Below are 15,940 nucleotides of genomic sequence, written 5' to 3'. Positions count from 1 at the left end.
GCATTGCCAGATTCACTCAAGCTGACAAGATCATTTTATTCCTTTAAACGAACTATAAAAGAATTGCAATTAAACCAATACCTAACAAATTGAAAAAAAAAGAAAATCATTACCATTGTTATCATTATTTTAATTATACATTGAATTTTATCTAGAACATGTATAAATTAAAAATCGAACAACAAAACGTGTTATATTCTAAAATTCCATGCGAAGGACCAAGCATCTCCCTCCCTCCCCCCCCCCTCCCAGTCCCTCTTGCACCTGCACGTTTAATGACAGTAGACATTAATTATTTTAGCTATTTTCCAGGGTTGTTACGTTTTCAAGCTTTGCTTTTGTGACGACCCTTGCAACTATTCTATTTATTGTAACAGGAAATACCACTTAATGATTTTCATTTATGTAAGATATGTTTGAGGAGTTATATACAAAACTATTGTTCATTATTTTGATGTCAAGTCTCAGATATGTATTTTCGTGTCCAGAATTTTGTTATGAAAAATGTTGCAAAAACCAATAAATGAAATGAAATGAAATGAAATGAAAATCCCAGCCATTGCATGTTTTCCTTCTGCAAGAAATTTACCCACATTGTGCAGCACTCAATCCAGGTTAGGTGAATGGACAGGCTACCCTGCAGGATTGTTTCCTTGATTGCACCATGGACCTACTTGCACCAAGCGCCATTTAAGGCCTGGTCCTACTGGCCGACGGACACACGGCGGCCAGACGAGCAAAATTTCGGGGGTGGCACTCCAAGAATTCACAAAATGAGCGAAAAAATTCCGAAAATATTAACGGAAAATAACGGACGTTGGTAGTATTTAGCGGAAATGTTAAACGGATGTTCATCTGAAGCCTCGCAGACTACAGCGGATGGAAGTGGATGGCAGCTTCGAAGGAGATACGGGGGGTAGATATTTTATACACGAGATGCATACGCTAGTACATCAATTCTATTTCTGTGCTAATGTACCTTATCTTTCCTCCCTCCTTCCGTTGTTCAGCTCCAGTGGATCTGAGTTGCGAGGATGCCCAAAGTGTGTAGAGAGAATACAGCGGACGTTTAACGGATGACGACGGACATGGGGCGTTTGTTGCTCGTTTATACATCGTACACGGCGATTCCTCCGTTCTAAAACTTTTGTGCAGCTCAAAACTTTTTGTGCGGATGAAATAACAATAATGGACAGATACTTGATGGAAAGAACTATGTAACACGTACACAATGAGTACACAACGGATGCATAGCGTTTTCCAACGGATGGCAAGATTTTTTTTACGTTTTACTTCCGCTTTGCATCCGTAAGTGCAGTGGGACCGGGCCCTTTAGCAGCTAAAGCAAAAGGCGGGTCATACACGTATAGTGCGCCATTGAATCGGCAACTAGATAATCGGCGCCTCATAAATGCTATTACTCCTCGTTAGAGAGATATGTGCATCCATACATGAAAATCAGAAGCACGTGCATGCGATACAACGTGAAGCTCGATAAGAATCATTGATGACGCGCACGATTAATGAAATTGAATCTTGACATTTTGAATCTTGCATTGAATCTTGAATCTCGATGGCGATGGTGACGAACACAGCTGTGGCATATTCTTCCAGGGGCGCGCTGGTCTATAGTACTTACCAGGCGGGGCCCAAACGAGGCCACTCTTTTCCAACAGATTTTCTGACACCCCCCCCCCAAAAAAAGGGGGTAAGGTTATGCAGTCACCCATCCCCGCATGCACCCTTGACACCACGGGAAAACAAATATATACAATTGCATACTTCTCGTGAATTAAAAAATAATATCATCCGGCACCACCACCTTCCCCTACTACCACTACTACATTTTTGCCCCATCACATCCCGCCCCTTTCACGCACCACCCTAGTTTTTCGGGTACTTCTTTCTGCTATCAATGTCACTTGATGCATGAGATCTCATGAATCAATGCCTACTTCTCCGCTCAAGCATTCCTCCTCACGTCCTCTGTCCGTGCTATTTGAATCGGCGAGCATGGCGAGTGATATGTCAGGAATTTCAAAGGTAAAGTTGATCCAAGTCCCAGAATTGTATTATTTGTTGTTGTTGTTTTTTTCAACGCGGGAAGTAATGGAACGCCTTGTAGATCTAGGTGGCAAGAGAGCCTTGCCCACCCCAATCCCCACAAATTTTTTGACCTTATATATATATATATATTACCGTGGAAATGTCTCCGTGAGTGGGTAAGTTATGCCCTGTCTACCCCCCCCCCCACCCTTTGGTAATTTCTTCAACACCCATGTGCTAAAACTTTATTATTTGCATATTTTTCACCATGTATAAAAGGCACGATGGGTATCACTCAAATGAAAAGGGGACAATTTCATACGTGAAAGCTATATATATATTACAGGTTTCATTTATTTCTCCTCAAGAGATCAAGATAAAAATACATTAAAAAATAGACAATGTAAGTAATATTAATAATAAATAATAGGCATTTATATAGCGCCATCTATCTAGAAATATTCTGTTCCGAGGCGCGATGTTGTTATTATTACCCCGGCTTTAGCTCGAGCTGCCTTTCAGCGCTCATGCATTCAAGGAATTAATCCTGCCGGGTACCCATTCACCTCACCTGGGTCGAGTGCAGCACAATGTGGATAAATTTCTTGCTGAAGGAAATTACGCCATGGCTGGGATTCGAACCCACGACCCTCTGTTTCAAATTCAGAAGACTTATCCACTGGGCCACAACGCTCCTAATACAATGTACATCAAATTTAAAGACAGTGGGGAAGGTAATGGCCGAAAAGGAATAAACCTTGTGTGAGGCCAACCCATAATTACCCAACATGCTCAACGCAAAAAAAAAATCTAACCTGAAATATTTCTTGAACCAATCCCGAAGATGATCGCGTGCGAAATACCAGTTTAATTCTGTGGATTTTCCTCAAATTTCATTCAAATATGGTAAAGTATTGCACTTCAGGTATTTGAGGCCACTCTGCTGGTATAATATTCGATATCATGATTCATGAGTCGAAATATTTCATGACATACCTATGTAGAGATGGGATATACGAGCATGTTTGTATTTTGCTTGATTTGGGGGTTATATTTGTCCTCTCCGCCCCCCCAAAAAAAAAAAAATGCAGTACACGTGGAATATAATATGCAGATTTTCTAGAATAAAAAAGTAAAGTAACTAGCAATCAATAAAGGATTCAATAAGCAGACATAAAGGGGCCCTCAGCCCCTCACCCCACCCCACCCCTCCCTGGTTCGTTCCATGACCCCTTTCATTTTCCTAATGCTTTTTGGTCAACCAAGGGACCGATGAACTTAATGTTGATTTCCACCCTACAAACTGCTGGTTTTAATAACATTTTGCAAAAAAATTACAGTGAAATATTACATATTTAATGTTTTTTGACGAAAACCAACACAAGAATAGCACATAATTAATACTTTTTGCGATGTTACATAATGGGCAGTTGCATGTATACAATAAATATTCAATGATATTCCGACTTTTGAATATTGAATGATATTATGAATCATAATGACTAAAGCGTGTTTTAAATAGTGTTTCTGATGAGAATTTGAATGCGAATATAAATTGATTGTCAACGGTCTGAGAAATGACATTTTGTGGGATATATTAATATTGTTAGCATGTGACGTCACGAAATCAAAATGTAAAAAAAAATGCATCATTCTGTTAATATCGTTCTTTGATGACTTGCCGCCAAACCACCGATTCATGTTTTACTCTAACAAGTAAAACAAATAAAACTGCTTTTATATCCGGACTTCTTCATTTATTGTCCAGCGACGCGTCATCACATTAATCAAATCGAAAACACTCTCTTACCATGAAGACGTACCGTTTTAATTTATGTAATAACAATAATCACCACTTAAATGTGTCCCTTTCACAAAGTGATTTATGTTTGTATTAGCGCCAGTGATAATGTCATTTCAAACTCGAGAGCCTCGAGGCGTTTCTACATCATGATGAAGCAATTTTATGGAACATTAAAGAATGATATTTTACATGAGATAATGAGAATTATTATTTCCTAAAGAGAAAATACAAAAACCGTTTCCTTCATTAGTTGAACGATCCGGTGATTTCATTCAGAATCTATCCTGTCCGTAATGGCCTGAAGCCTAGTTTAACTATAGACCCGGGTCCCGTATAACACAAAGGTTAGCAATTAATCGTATGCTTGATTTTTACGATTGATGTACATTGTAGTTAATGGAATCAATCGTAGAAAAATTGTCTACGATCATTGCTAAGCTTTGTGTTACGGGCCACTGGCCTGTGTTACGGGCCACTGGTCTAACGCTGTGCTAAAATTATTGAAATCCAGAGATGAAAAAAATATATATATACATTCCATTGTTCTTCTCTGAATGGTGGAAATTTATTTTAGTTTTTATTCCAAAACATTTATGAATGAGTTGATCATCAAATGAGCTGACAAAATTAAACTCTATATACCTCTTGAGTTTTTTTTTTTACACAAAGGGTATCCACAATTTTAGACCAAAGTTTAAAATACGAGGAAATGGCTTATAGGGTTTACATTGATTTTGGTTTGTAGGCTTAAAGTATACTAAGAAAGTAAGCACTGGTAGTAAGCGAGTATAGGCGTTCAAAGGGTTCTATACACCAACGACATACAAACTTACAGATTTTACATGCATGATTCACGTCCATTTAAATTATAAAGGTAACTTGCATATAGAGCCAATGATACGGTCCCAGTCTGTATATAATCAAATTGGGTATTAAATACATTTGGTTCAGTTTACACTGGTTCGATTATCACAATTATAAGAAATGATTTTTGTCAATAATATTGGTCAAATGAGACCAACTGACCATTGACGATTATATTATAGTTTTCTCCAGGGCTAATTGGTGGTCACCATGGTCACCGCTAAACATTTTTTTTTTATGATCAACATATGACCTAGCCACCGGCAAATGCCAACTACCAAATCGACTAATGAGATAATCCCAATCCCCACCCCCCCCCCTCTCTCCCTCTCTCTCTCTCTCTCTCTCTCTCAATCTCTCTCATTACACACACACACACACACCCTAACACACCCTCACAGACACAACACCCTATTCAACAGACAAGCTATTTCCTTTATGTCACAGACAACGATTGCCAGTGAAAATTTTGAAATCGATAATAGCGATGCAATTACTACTGCGAAGAGTTCTAACGTTTTAATTTGATATACCAGTTCGGGGTGGACGACGAGTTAATGACCGTATCCAGGTCAATCGATAGTTTATTGTAATGGTCAAGAGGTCAATACGGCGAATTGGCATCATCATATCCAAAGAAATAATTTTATTACACGAAGTAAAAGGGGCGAAATAAGGCGCTATTAGGCCATACCTATACCACCTCTTCCCTCCCATCCATCTCCATGGCGCATTTACGGAAAAGGAAAATTCAAATCAATATCAAAATTCGTTCAATATTGGTGAGAATGGTAAAGATAGATTGATTGACTTTTCATTTTCCATGGTAATCAATAATAAAGCGTGAAGAATAATTTCCTTCACACGACTGAATATAAAACAATAAACTGTTATGTCCCTAACATCCTTAGTTAAAAATGAATTTCCACATATCCCCCCCCCATCGTTTACCCCCATTTCTACCGAAAAGTACAAACAAAATACGAGGTTTAATGAACGAAATCTCTCAGAACTGAGGTTAATTTTCATTCAATTCAATTAACTCTTAATTTGATTGCCTTTTTTAATAAACTGCATAAACGAGTTTGAGAAATGAACATCATCGTCATAATTATCATTATATTTATTATCATTATCCTTAATCCTCATCCTTAACATCATCATCATCATCACCACGACCATTATCATCATTATCCTCCTCCTCCCCTCCCCCTCCTCCGCCCCCTTCCCCCTTCCTCCTCCTCCTCCGCCCCCCCCCCCCCCCCCCCCCTCCTTCTCCTCCTCCTCCTCCTCCTACTCCCCCTCCTCCATCTTCTTCTTCTTTCACGAACATATAAGCTAACCAGCATCAACATCCTCAACGTGTTCCGATGGGACACAGTTACAGACTGTTTCCACAACAACACAGCTTGTGTCTTGTGGCAGGGGGAAATCCCCCATTTTGAAATATTGTATGATGTACATGTACATGCAGCGGGGTGACTCAACGTAGTGGGAATGTCTTCCGAATGCAAGTTCTCAAGTAACTTCCACACATCCCGGCTCCGTTTGCGGGTCATCGACCTATAAGTATAGCCTGCGGTTTCCCGACATATGACACTCTGAAAGGCATAAGATGGCCAGGTTGCTTGACTTCGTCTGCTTCAATCTCTCATGTGCATGTGTGTCCATGTTTGTGTGTAATTATGATTAAAAAAATATATAGGACGATGGTAATAAAATGATTAAACTAAGATGGTCCAATAGCTTAAGCTTAATGCAGTGCACATTGCAGTATGGCAAGGGCGGAAATCTCTCTCCGAAGTTAGGGGGACCAGGGGCTGGAAAATTTGACAAGAAAAAAAAGGTTATCACCCAAAATGTAAGGTAATTTCGACAAAAATAAATTTAAGAAGCAAAAAAAAGGTTATCACCCAAGAAGTATACGGTCATCTCGTCCAAAATACGTGTTTTATTTCAATTTATTTCTTTCCATCATAAAAAAGCCAAAAATAGTAGGGGCGTTTGATATTGTGTCCACCCCCTATATATTTTGGGTAGGGGGGCACGTCCCCCTGTCCCCCCTGGGATTTCCGCCCATGCAGTATGGCCGTATTCAATGAGACCTTGATAATTATATTTTTAATTGTACACGGCAAAAACTGTGGTGTTAACCGGTGTACATAGAGGACCACACCAGTTATTTTACACCGGTGTTAAATTGGTGGTGTTAGTTTTACAACAACACCTTTTGTTGTTACATTTACACTCTTTGGTGTTACGTTTAATCTCTAGGGTGTAATTTTAACACCTCAGGGTGTGGTCCTCTATTAACACCAATTGGTGTCAGTTTTAACACCGCAGTTTTTACAGTGTATGTCCAGTCCTGTTGAAATGGCCAAGCTTGAATATCTTCGGGATCGAATTCCATCATGGCAAATTATCTTACCTCACACCCGACCTCGATCCCTCCCCGGATGCGATAATGATAACCCCCCCCCCCCCCTCGCCGAAAAAATCTCTTCCAGGCTCCCTTGCATAAAAGAGAGGAAATGATTCGTGGTAATATGTAGTTCGGTGTCGACGACGTTGCTATGTTGGGTAATCAATCACATTTATTACACATACTTGGAACATCATTTTAACTGGCAGACAGCATTAAAAATTCGATTCAGACCAAATCCTGCATAAGATGAGGTCGTAAATATTGGCATTTTTCTCACTTCAAGTTTTTTTTCAGGTTTTAAAAGAATAACTTACCCAAATCAGATGTATTTGAATGGACCTGCAAGCCGACACGGCGCCGGAGATAAATAAGAGAAGATCCGTCCAACCCGGCTGTAGAAATGACAGGAAAATTCACTTCGCTCCGTTTACATTATTATGCATGATATTAACATGAAACTCCATCACGTGTGGAGAGAGACATTCAACGATATGTATTCATCCTTTCCGTTAATTCCATATCTTTTTCCACGTTGACAGACAAAAAGCAATAAGAAAAATGCTATAGCGAATACTTTGTCGTCTGCTGATCAAATTTTTCAGTGACAGTGCCTGTGCATTGAGCGTGCGCGCGTTTTCTCCCACTGCCACATTAGACAGCAAGTACATCAATGCGTTTACAACAATGCTGTGAATGCACACCGTACAACTCTTGTGCTCAATGGTTTTAGAGTTTGTTTTCGACTTACTCTCTTTTTCTTACAAATGCTAATAGAGTCGAAGAAGATGCGGTCATCTTTGTTTGTTTTGAATGCGACGATGCAAGGATTTAAAGGCAGCTTTTTCGCAGAAAGTGTCCAGGACCTGGGTAAATTTCGGACTGCGAGTCCTTAAAAAGATCCTTTCCAAAGACTCATGTTACGTGCTAAAAGACGGGCATTTTGCAGATGCCTGTACATGTGCTTTAAGTTGTTGTTTTTTTCTTGAATTCGATATAACGAAGATAAAAAGAAACAATCTAGCTTTTACTTATAAAAGGTCTTTGGTTGGTAAATGTTAATCTAGAAAATTACCATGAAAAGAAATAGCACAGCAAACAACAAGATAAAGCCATCAGCATTTTGATTATCAAAATGCAGTGGCTTTAAATTGATGCTCCTGGCTGAAAATAATATAATTTAAACAGATAAAGAAAAATCAGACAAACAAAAAACATAGGCCCGTATTCTAAAGTTATAGGTTTAAATTAGACCATGGTCTAAGTCTGTGCTAAAATTATGGGAAGCCAAAAGTGTCAGAATTTTTATTAAGTTGTATGTTTCTTATGTTTAGTGTGCTCTTTCCTGATTCATCGATGGTGGAAAAAAAAAAATCATCTATTTATACTTCCTAGACAATTATAAATGATTTGAGAGCCAAATGAGCTAAATTATGATATCTCTAATGTGAAGTGATTTATGTAACAATTGGCTATCCATACTTAAACCACAACTTTAAACCTGAGTTAAAGTTAAACCCGACTTCAGAATACGGGCCTGAAAATTTGATCAAAATCGGACAATGAATAACAAAGTTATGGCATTTTAAAGATTTGCATTATTCCGGTGAAACAGTTCTAGGCATGTCTTTATGAATATTCAATGAGAAAACTGATGATGACATATCCCCATTTGTTCTTTTGTATTTTATTATATGAAATTAGGTTTAATCTTGTTTCTACCAATAAATAAAACAATTGGATTGACACCTGATTAGTGCATTTGATATCAATTAGTTAGATATAGTGGAGATATAGATATTAGTGGAGCGTTGTGGCCCAGTGGATTAGTCTCCGGACTTTGAAACAGAGGGTCGTGGGTTCGAATCCCAGCCATGGCGTAATTTCCTTCAGCAAGAAATGTATCCACATTTTGCTGCACTCGACCCAGGTGAGGTGAATGGGTACCCGGTAGGATTTATTCCTTGAACGCTTTAGCGCCTATTAATATGGCGGCTTAGCTATACAGCCGGCCGGGGGTAATAATATGATACCAAGTATCAAAGCGCAGATGAGTATATGCACATAGTAACTGCGCTATATTATTATTATAATATAGATTAATTATATTCTGGGCCTTTTCACACGTGAATCTTGAATCATCATTGTCGTGACTGTGATTAGCGTTCGTGATTCTTTGTGCTAAATATTCGTCATAAGCCTTATTTTTCACTGGAATCATCATTCAAATTACGATTTTTTTTACCGTGTGAAGGGGCGGTCTGACTCTTAATACATGAAATGCAATCATAACAAGAGATTAAAGAACAAAAAGAAATCCTGACAGAAAGCACTATAATTTTTAAACTTTCCTTTGCCATTTAAAAGAATTTATTTCTTCAGTTAATTTATCTATTCATTAACAATTGTCAGATATACAAATCTTACGAGTCGTTACGACTCCATTCGAAGTGGTTAAATTATTACTCTTATTAGGGCCTTTTCACACGTGAATCTTGAATCATCATTGTAACGATGATTGCAATTCGTCTTTAGAATCATCGGACCTTTCACACACTCACTCAAAAACTGTGATTTGAATGGAATGGAACTGGAATTCACCTCCGGAATAGAATTTGAATTCGTGACTGTGATTAGCGTTCATGATTCTAATTATGTTTTAGTTTGGTTTCACACGTGCTAAAAATTCGTAATTATTTATTTATTTATTTATTTATTGTTTCAAGTGTGTTCACATCATCCACAATCTCATATATGAAAATACAGTGATACATGATTATTACATAAAGACAATATTACGTAAAGAAAATATTGCATAATCTCTCATTAACAGAGCACACAAAGGTCTTGCAACATGAGCTTGAGTCATTACAAAACCATTATTTTACACTAACAAAAAAAAAATGATGAAAGGGTATATATGCATACAGGTACATGTATATACAATATTTACATAGAAGTATACAGAGAAGATGAAACAAGAATAGTAAGGAGGGTACCCCAATTTATATGAGAATATGTGCATAATTTGTCAAGCAAATACAACGACATGAACTATCTTCGAAGAAAACATTATATGCCTACATTTACATCATAGTTTCGAGATGCTCTTAACTGCCTTCTAGCCTTATTTTTAACTGGAGTCATCATTCAAATTACGATGTTTTTTTAATCGTGTGAAAGGGGCAGCTAGAAATGCAAAATGGAGAAGATAATCTGACTGGCCGATAAGCTTTAATCGAAGAACTTTAATGTGTTAGGCTGCATTTCGTACAGGATTTTAGTTAAAAACAAATTTCTTTCATGTTTTTTTTAAAGTACCTCTTACATAATAACCACTTTGTGTAACTCGTTAATGCGATTTAAATTTTAGGAACAATTTTTACAAACAAGATATTAAAGGAAGAATAAATCCATGCATTGTATGGTTATTCGACAAGCTCCTTGCAAAGTGGCAACAACACAGTTTTAACAGATGTAAAGGAATTGAAAATAAATGTAAAAAGCCTATCTTTGGTGAAGGTTCAATATTGTGACTTAGAATTAATCATTTTCCACGTACTTAGAATGTTGCTGTCCGAAAGCCTATTCCGTGTTTGAAAATAGATTGTTTATCTTGGGAATGGAAAAACGCAGAAATTTATTATGATTAGGGATATTTATCTTATATCCTGCAGATCATAATTGTTTTAGTGCATAAACATTCATAATGATTTATACAGTAGCAGTAGCATTCATAATGATTTATACACTCTAAAAAAAAAGTTAAATAAACATTTTGAACTAGTGCTGCAGCCGAACCGCCGAACCGAACGGAAGTTCGCCGAACTTGGCACTTCCGAACCGGACCGAACCGAACCGAACACAAAGGCCTGGTTCGGAAGTTCGGTAAAAAAAAAAAAAAATGTTAACATGCAATGCGTACATGTGATGACTACATACTAGATTTAAGTATAAAATTGAACAAAAAAATATTGGTTAGTGATTGTGCACAAAGAGAATTCCACTCAATATATTTTTAAAATCCACTATGATAGCTCCCATCACGTCTTTGATTGAACTGTTATCAACTTAAGAATATTTTATTAACATAAATATATTTTTTCTTGATAAAATGAGGGGACATTTTGAAGCTTAACTCGGTATAAAAGTATGGTGTAATTACGTATTGCCATAATCGATCGTGATCGTAATCGGACCTAATCATTTTGTATTTAATAAAGAAAAAGAACCAGACATAAATTCATTCCTCGTAAATGACAAAGTATGACAGTTTCGGTCTCGTGTTTGATTAAATTTTTATCATTTTCAATTTTTTTTATAAACATGAATATATTTTTTTCCTTATAAAATGTGGGGACATTTTAAGCTTAACTCAGTTAAAAAGTGTATTTGAATTACGTATTGCTGTAATCGGACGTACATTTAATTGTTTTGTATTTAAAAAAAAAAGAAAAAGACACGACAAATTAATTCCTTGTGACTGACAAAGTAATGGTAAAGTATATATATTCCACCTTCTGAAATTTCCATATTAATATAAAAGATAAATAAATAAGAGATGAAGGAATGAGGGTGAAAAACAGAAAATATAAAAATTCAAACCAAATCAACGCATGTTCCCTGATCGATGTTCCGGAAATGGTTGGTAAGTAAAGTTGAAACAGGAAGTTCAAACAACCTGCTCTCGGTTGCTATTATACAGGTAAAATTCGTATTCCGAACTTGAACCTTTTTCCATTGTCAATAATTTCTTAAAAGTGGTTTAATCTGGTCAATTACTGAAAATGAAATGATAAATTATCAGTTCCGTCTTAGTTCTGACGATCAACGCCGGGTGATTTCACAACACTAAAATACAGTGTAGTCCCATGTACTCATTTTCATGTTGGAAATATGTTTGAAGTCACGTAGCGTCGAACTTTCAGGACAAAGAAAGCACTGATATTTTATCTTTTTAAAGTAATTCATTGACCAGATTTCACCACTTTTGAAAATAGGGACTTTCTAAAACACTCATATTCTTTGGAATGTGAATTTTACCGGTATAATAACAGTTGAGTGGAGGTTGTAAGTCTACTGTTTCGACATTCCCGATCAACACTTTCCAATTTGAGAAGCTGCGTTGGCAATGACATCGTAATTAGGCCTGGGACGATTGTCATTTTCACCATTCGATTACTTCCTGAAAAAATAATCGAATGATTCGATTGTTCGTTGGGGAATCACGTCTTTTAAGTCACAATAGGTGACCTAATTTATGGTGACCCCTCCCTCCATTAAGAAATCTCCATCAAAGTCACATATTTAGCATAAATGAAAGAAGGCCCTTTTCCCTCGTTTCCATGATTTTTATATAAAAAGAAACTACATGAAATGAGATTAAATCTTTCAGTATATTGTTCCAATGATAATCTTTCCCAAATCAATGCTGTTACTCTGGCATCATGCATACATCCCTCCAAGTGCCACACCCCTTCATATGAATGAATCAGCCCAAAGACGTAAACAACTCATTCATGAAGTATTCTTTGAGATTGACCCCAGGTGGAGCATTTCACTTGAAAAATTTCATCCCTTGCCCACACCATTTCTCCGCCCCCACTTGTGGCACTGTCCACGATGCTACACATGTATTTAAAAAAAATATTTTGCAAAATATTTCATTTGAAATACCTTCAAAATTACGATTTTTTTATCATTTGAACCTACATGTATAACTGGGTCTATTTTTGGAGACTAGTGGAGAAAGTACTGGGGAAGACGGGCGCATGTTGGAATGTCATTTTCATTGTGTGAGGGGGATATAAAAAGGTTGCATTGTTTTGAAACATGAAAGGAATTGTCCGGCTCCCACCCTTTCTTTCTCTCTCTCTGTCCCTCTCACACACACACACACACACACAGATGGGGGAGGGGTCAATTCATTTCTGAAGTCATGACCTTCCCTGATAAGGGAACCACCACCTTCTTCTTTGTTTCCCAAAGTTTCATTGGCTATCCGAAGGTCCAATCAGCTCAAGTGAGCTGGTTGTGTGTTTACTTATTGTTTTGTGCACGCAGACAATGACTTATTTTGTGTATCGACGGCAAAGTCGGGAGGGATTAAAATTTTCGGAGCGCTTTCATGTTGGTGTGTAACTGTGAATGTGATACAATCATTGATCATTTTTTAAAAATTACCTCGGTAACATTATAATTTTTAAACCTGTATGAAATATTAAAAAACCGTTGTCATCGTTGTTTTCTTGTTTTTGTTATTATTACTTGGGTATTCAAGTTATCCCAATGTCGTAATCAGTATCTACCGAACATTCGATTAGTGTAAATTTTTCTAATTTTTTTTTTTCGATTGGTGATTGGCGGCATGCCAATCGAACCATTCGATCAATCGATGTTTACTCCCAGGCCTAATCGTAATCGATCATGATCAAACTACTTGAAATAATCATGAAAAAAATATTCTAATCTTTGTAATTCTGTTTCTGTCCTGATTCTCTCATTATCAATATTTTTTCTTTTTTTTTAAATTTTCATTTTAAAAAAGAAAGTAGAAATGACTTATTTTTTGTTTAAAGATTAAAACAAAAGAAAGTTCAACAATTTTCATAACTATTCTTTTTAGAAACAAAATTTATTATAAATATATGACAGATCATGCTGAAGATCACTTGTTTGTGGGTCGGCGATCTTTATTTTTTTATATAATTTGGCATTTATTTCCGAACCCCGAACCGAACCAAAGTTCGGAAAAAAATTGCCGAACCCTGCCGAACCGAACCGATCCCGAACATGCCGCCTGACTTGCAGCACTATTTTGAAGGTTAATTGGAGGAGTGACAACATGTTCTAAATGTTGCATTTACCACTTTAAATGGTTCTACCCAACACTTCAAATGTTGGATTCAGCTTTATACAAGGTTGGATGTAACATTTCGAAAAGGTTGTCACTCCTTAAATGTTGATTTAACATTCGAATTTTTAGTGTGTGTAGTCTACTAATTGGAAGAGTATTGCCCTTGCCATGCATAAGGAGTGCCAAACTTTGAAATAGGATTCACTGAAAGGCTGCAAAATTTGGCGTGACAGTGAGGCTGGATTCTATCATTAAGATCACTGGCCCATCCAGGAACGGGGCCCTAGGGCTTGAATATAATATCTTAAAAATGAATATAATATCTTAAAAATGTAAGAGAGGGCCATTGGCCACTGACGCGTAGACCCCTGATTTTGCTCGTCAGAATTTTTATTTTGCCAACGAAGACGTAATTTCTTGCCAACAAGAACTATTTTGTCATTAATCATAGTTTTTTTTTATAAACGAACTGATGAAAGATATTCTAAGCCTCAGAATGGTCCCAATTTATTTGTGAAATCGTTGATCCGCTCCGGCGGGAGCCAAAGAGAGCTTAGTCGCGAACTTCTCTATACACTGTTCTGTAATATACGAAAGCATTCGTAGTATTATAGAACCATGGAGCTATAGCTCCATGATAGACCCCTCACGTATACTACTGTATACGTTGTTATGTGCGTTCCTAAGATCTTGGAAAGGGATTACCAGAGTTAAGTGCGTCCTTAACTTGATCCACGAATAAAAGGGTCTTTAAATCTCCCCCGTTTCATACGCAAATTAAAGCCCCTAGCGCGAAGAAGGCGATGCGTTTATAAAACAAATTCCACAATGCTGTGAACAAATGGGGACTAAACCATGGAGATTTATCCGCGGATTTAGCAACGGAGATGAAAAGGGGGTCTGTGGAAGTAGGACTGTATGGGGATTTAGGAATATGTTCCTAAAATAGATCATAGCGGGGTTTTGTTTTCAATTCAATGTTAATACACAGCAAAAACTGTACATAGAGGACCACACCAGTTATTTTACACCGGTGTTAAATTGGTGGTGTTAATTTTACACCTATAGGTGTTATTACAACACCTATGGTTGTTACATTTACACTCTTTGGTGTTATGTTCATCTCTAGGGTGTTAATTTAACACCTCAGGGTGTGTCCTCTATTAACACCAATTGGTGTCAGTTTTAACACCACAGTTTTTACAGTGTAGGCTGTTGCGGTGCCGACCTGTTTGTAATCTGCAAGCACTGACTCAAATTTGACACTTTGACCAACCATGATACCATGTCTATACAGTGAACAGGTGAAGACTAGACTCCGATCTTTCAGTCTTGCATGGTCTGTGTCAAATAAGGCAGCCTCAATACATAGTGAATCTAGTCTCACTTCTTCAGACCCTCCATTATGTAACATGGGGGGTCGGGTGTCCGGACACTTTATATTTTTGAAGCCTTCTTTCTTTGTCTTTAGATTACACTAAAATATGAATTCAATAGTTGCAATCATCTTCTATTTTGTTCTCTATAATACTTTCTAACATTTTTTACTAAAAATTGATGAAACTTTGCTTGTATTTTTTCCAAATGACTTTCTAAAACTGTTCGTCCGGACACACAACCTGTCCGGATACACAACAACTAGGTATGCTACATGATTTTTTAAAAAAAAAACAAGGGTCCGTGCATGCAGACTACCTTGATTCTAAAGTCGGAACAATGGGGTGAGAAATAAAACAAGAAAATTATTGATATGACTTCGATATTCGAGGACAGATTATAATTACAAAATCCCATTAAAATTCAATTCCGTGTGGAAATGTTTCCAAGGTAATTGGTTATATACCAGCATGACCAGCTTGGCGTTTACCAGCAGAAAATGCTGTCCTGCCGAGTTCCTACGGGAGTTACCACAAATAGAAACAGAAACAGAATATAAAAACCACAAACA

At 37.1% G+C, this 15,940-nt stretch overlaps 1 protein-coding gene across 1 annotated transcript in view; it reads right to left on the bottom strand.

The window, feature by feature from the left end:
• LOC121429505 (sodium/potassium/calcium exchanger 2-like) overlaps positions 1–7,723 on the bottom strand; it is a 43,958-nt gene extending 36,235 nt beyond the window's left edge. Inside the window, exon 1 of the mRNA XM_041626559.1 lies at positions 7,454–7,723. The gene's annotated coding sequence lies outside the window, so the exon portion shown is untranslated. The remainder of the gene's footprint in view (positions 1–7,453) is intronic.
• Positions 7,724–15,940: the final 8,217 nt, after the last annotated feature.

The sequence above is a fragment of the Lytechinus variegatus genome, chromosome 16 (genome assembly GCF_018143015.1).
Source record: "Lytechinus variegatus isolate NC3 chromosome 16, Lvar_3.0, whole genome shotgun sequence".
In the NCBI taxonomy this organism is placed as follows: domain Eukaryota; kingdom Metazoa; phylum Echinodermata; class Echinoidea; order Temnopleuroida; family Toxopneustidae; genus Lytechinus; species Lytechinus variegatus.
This window is presented reverse-complemented; position numbering and strand designations above follow the sequence as displayed.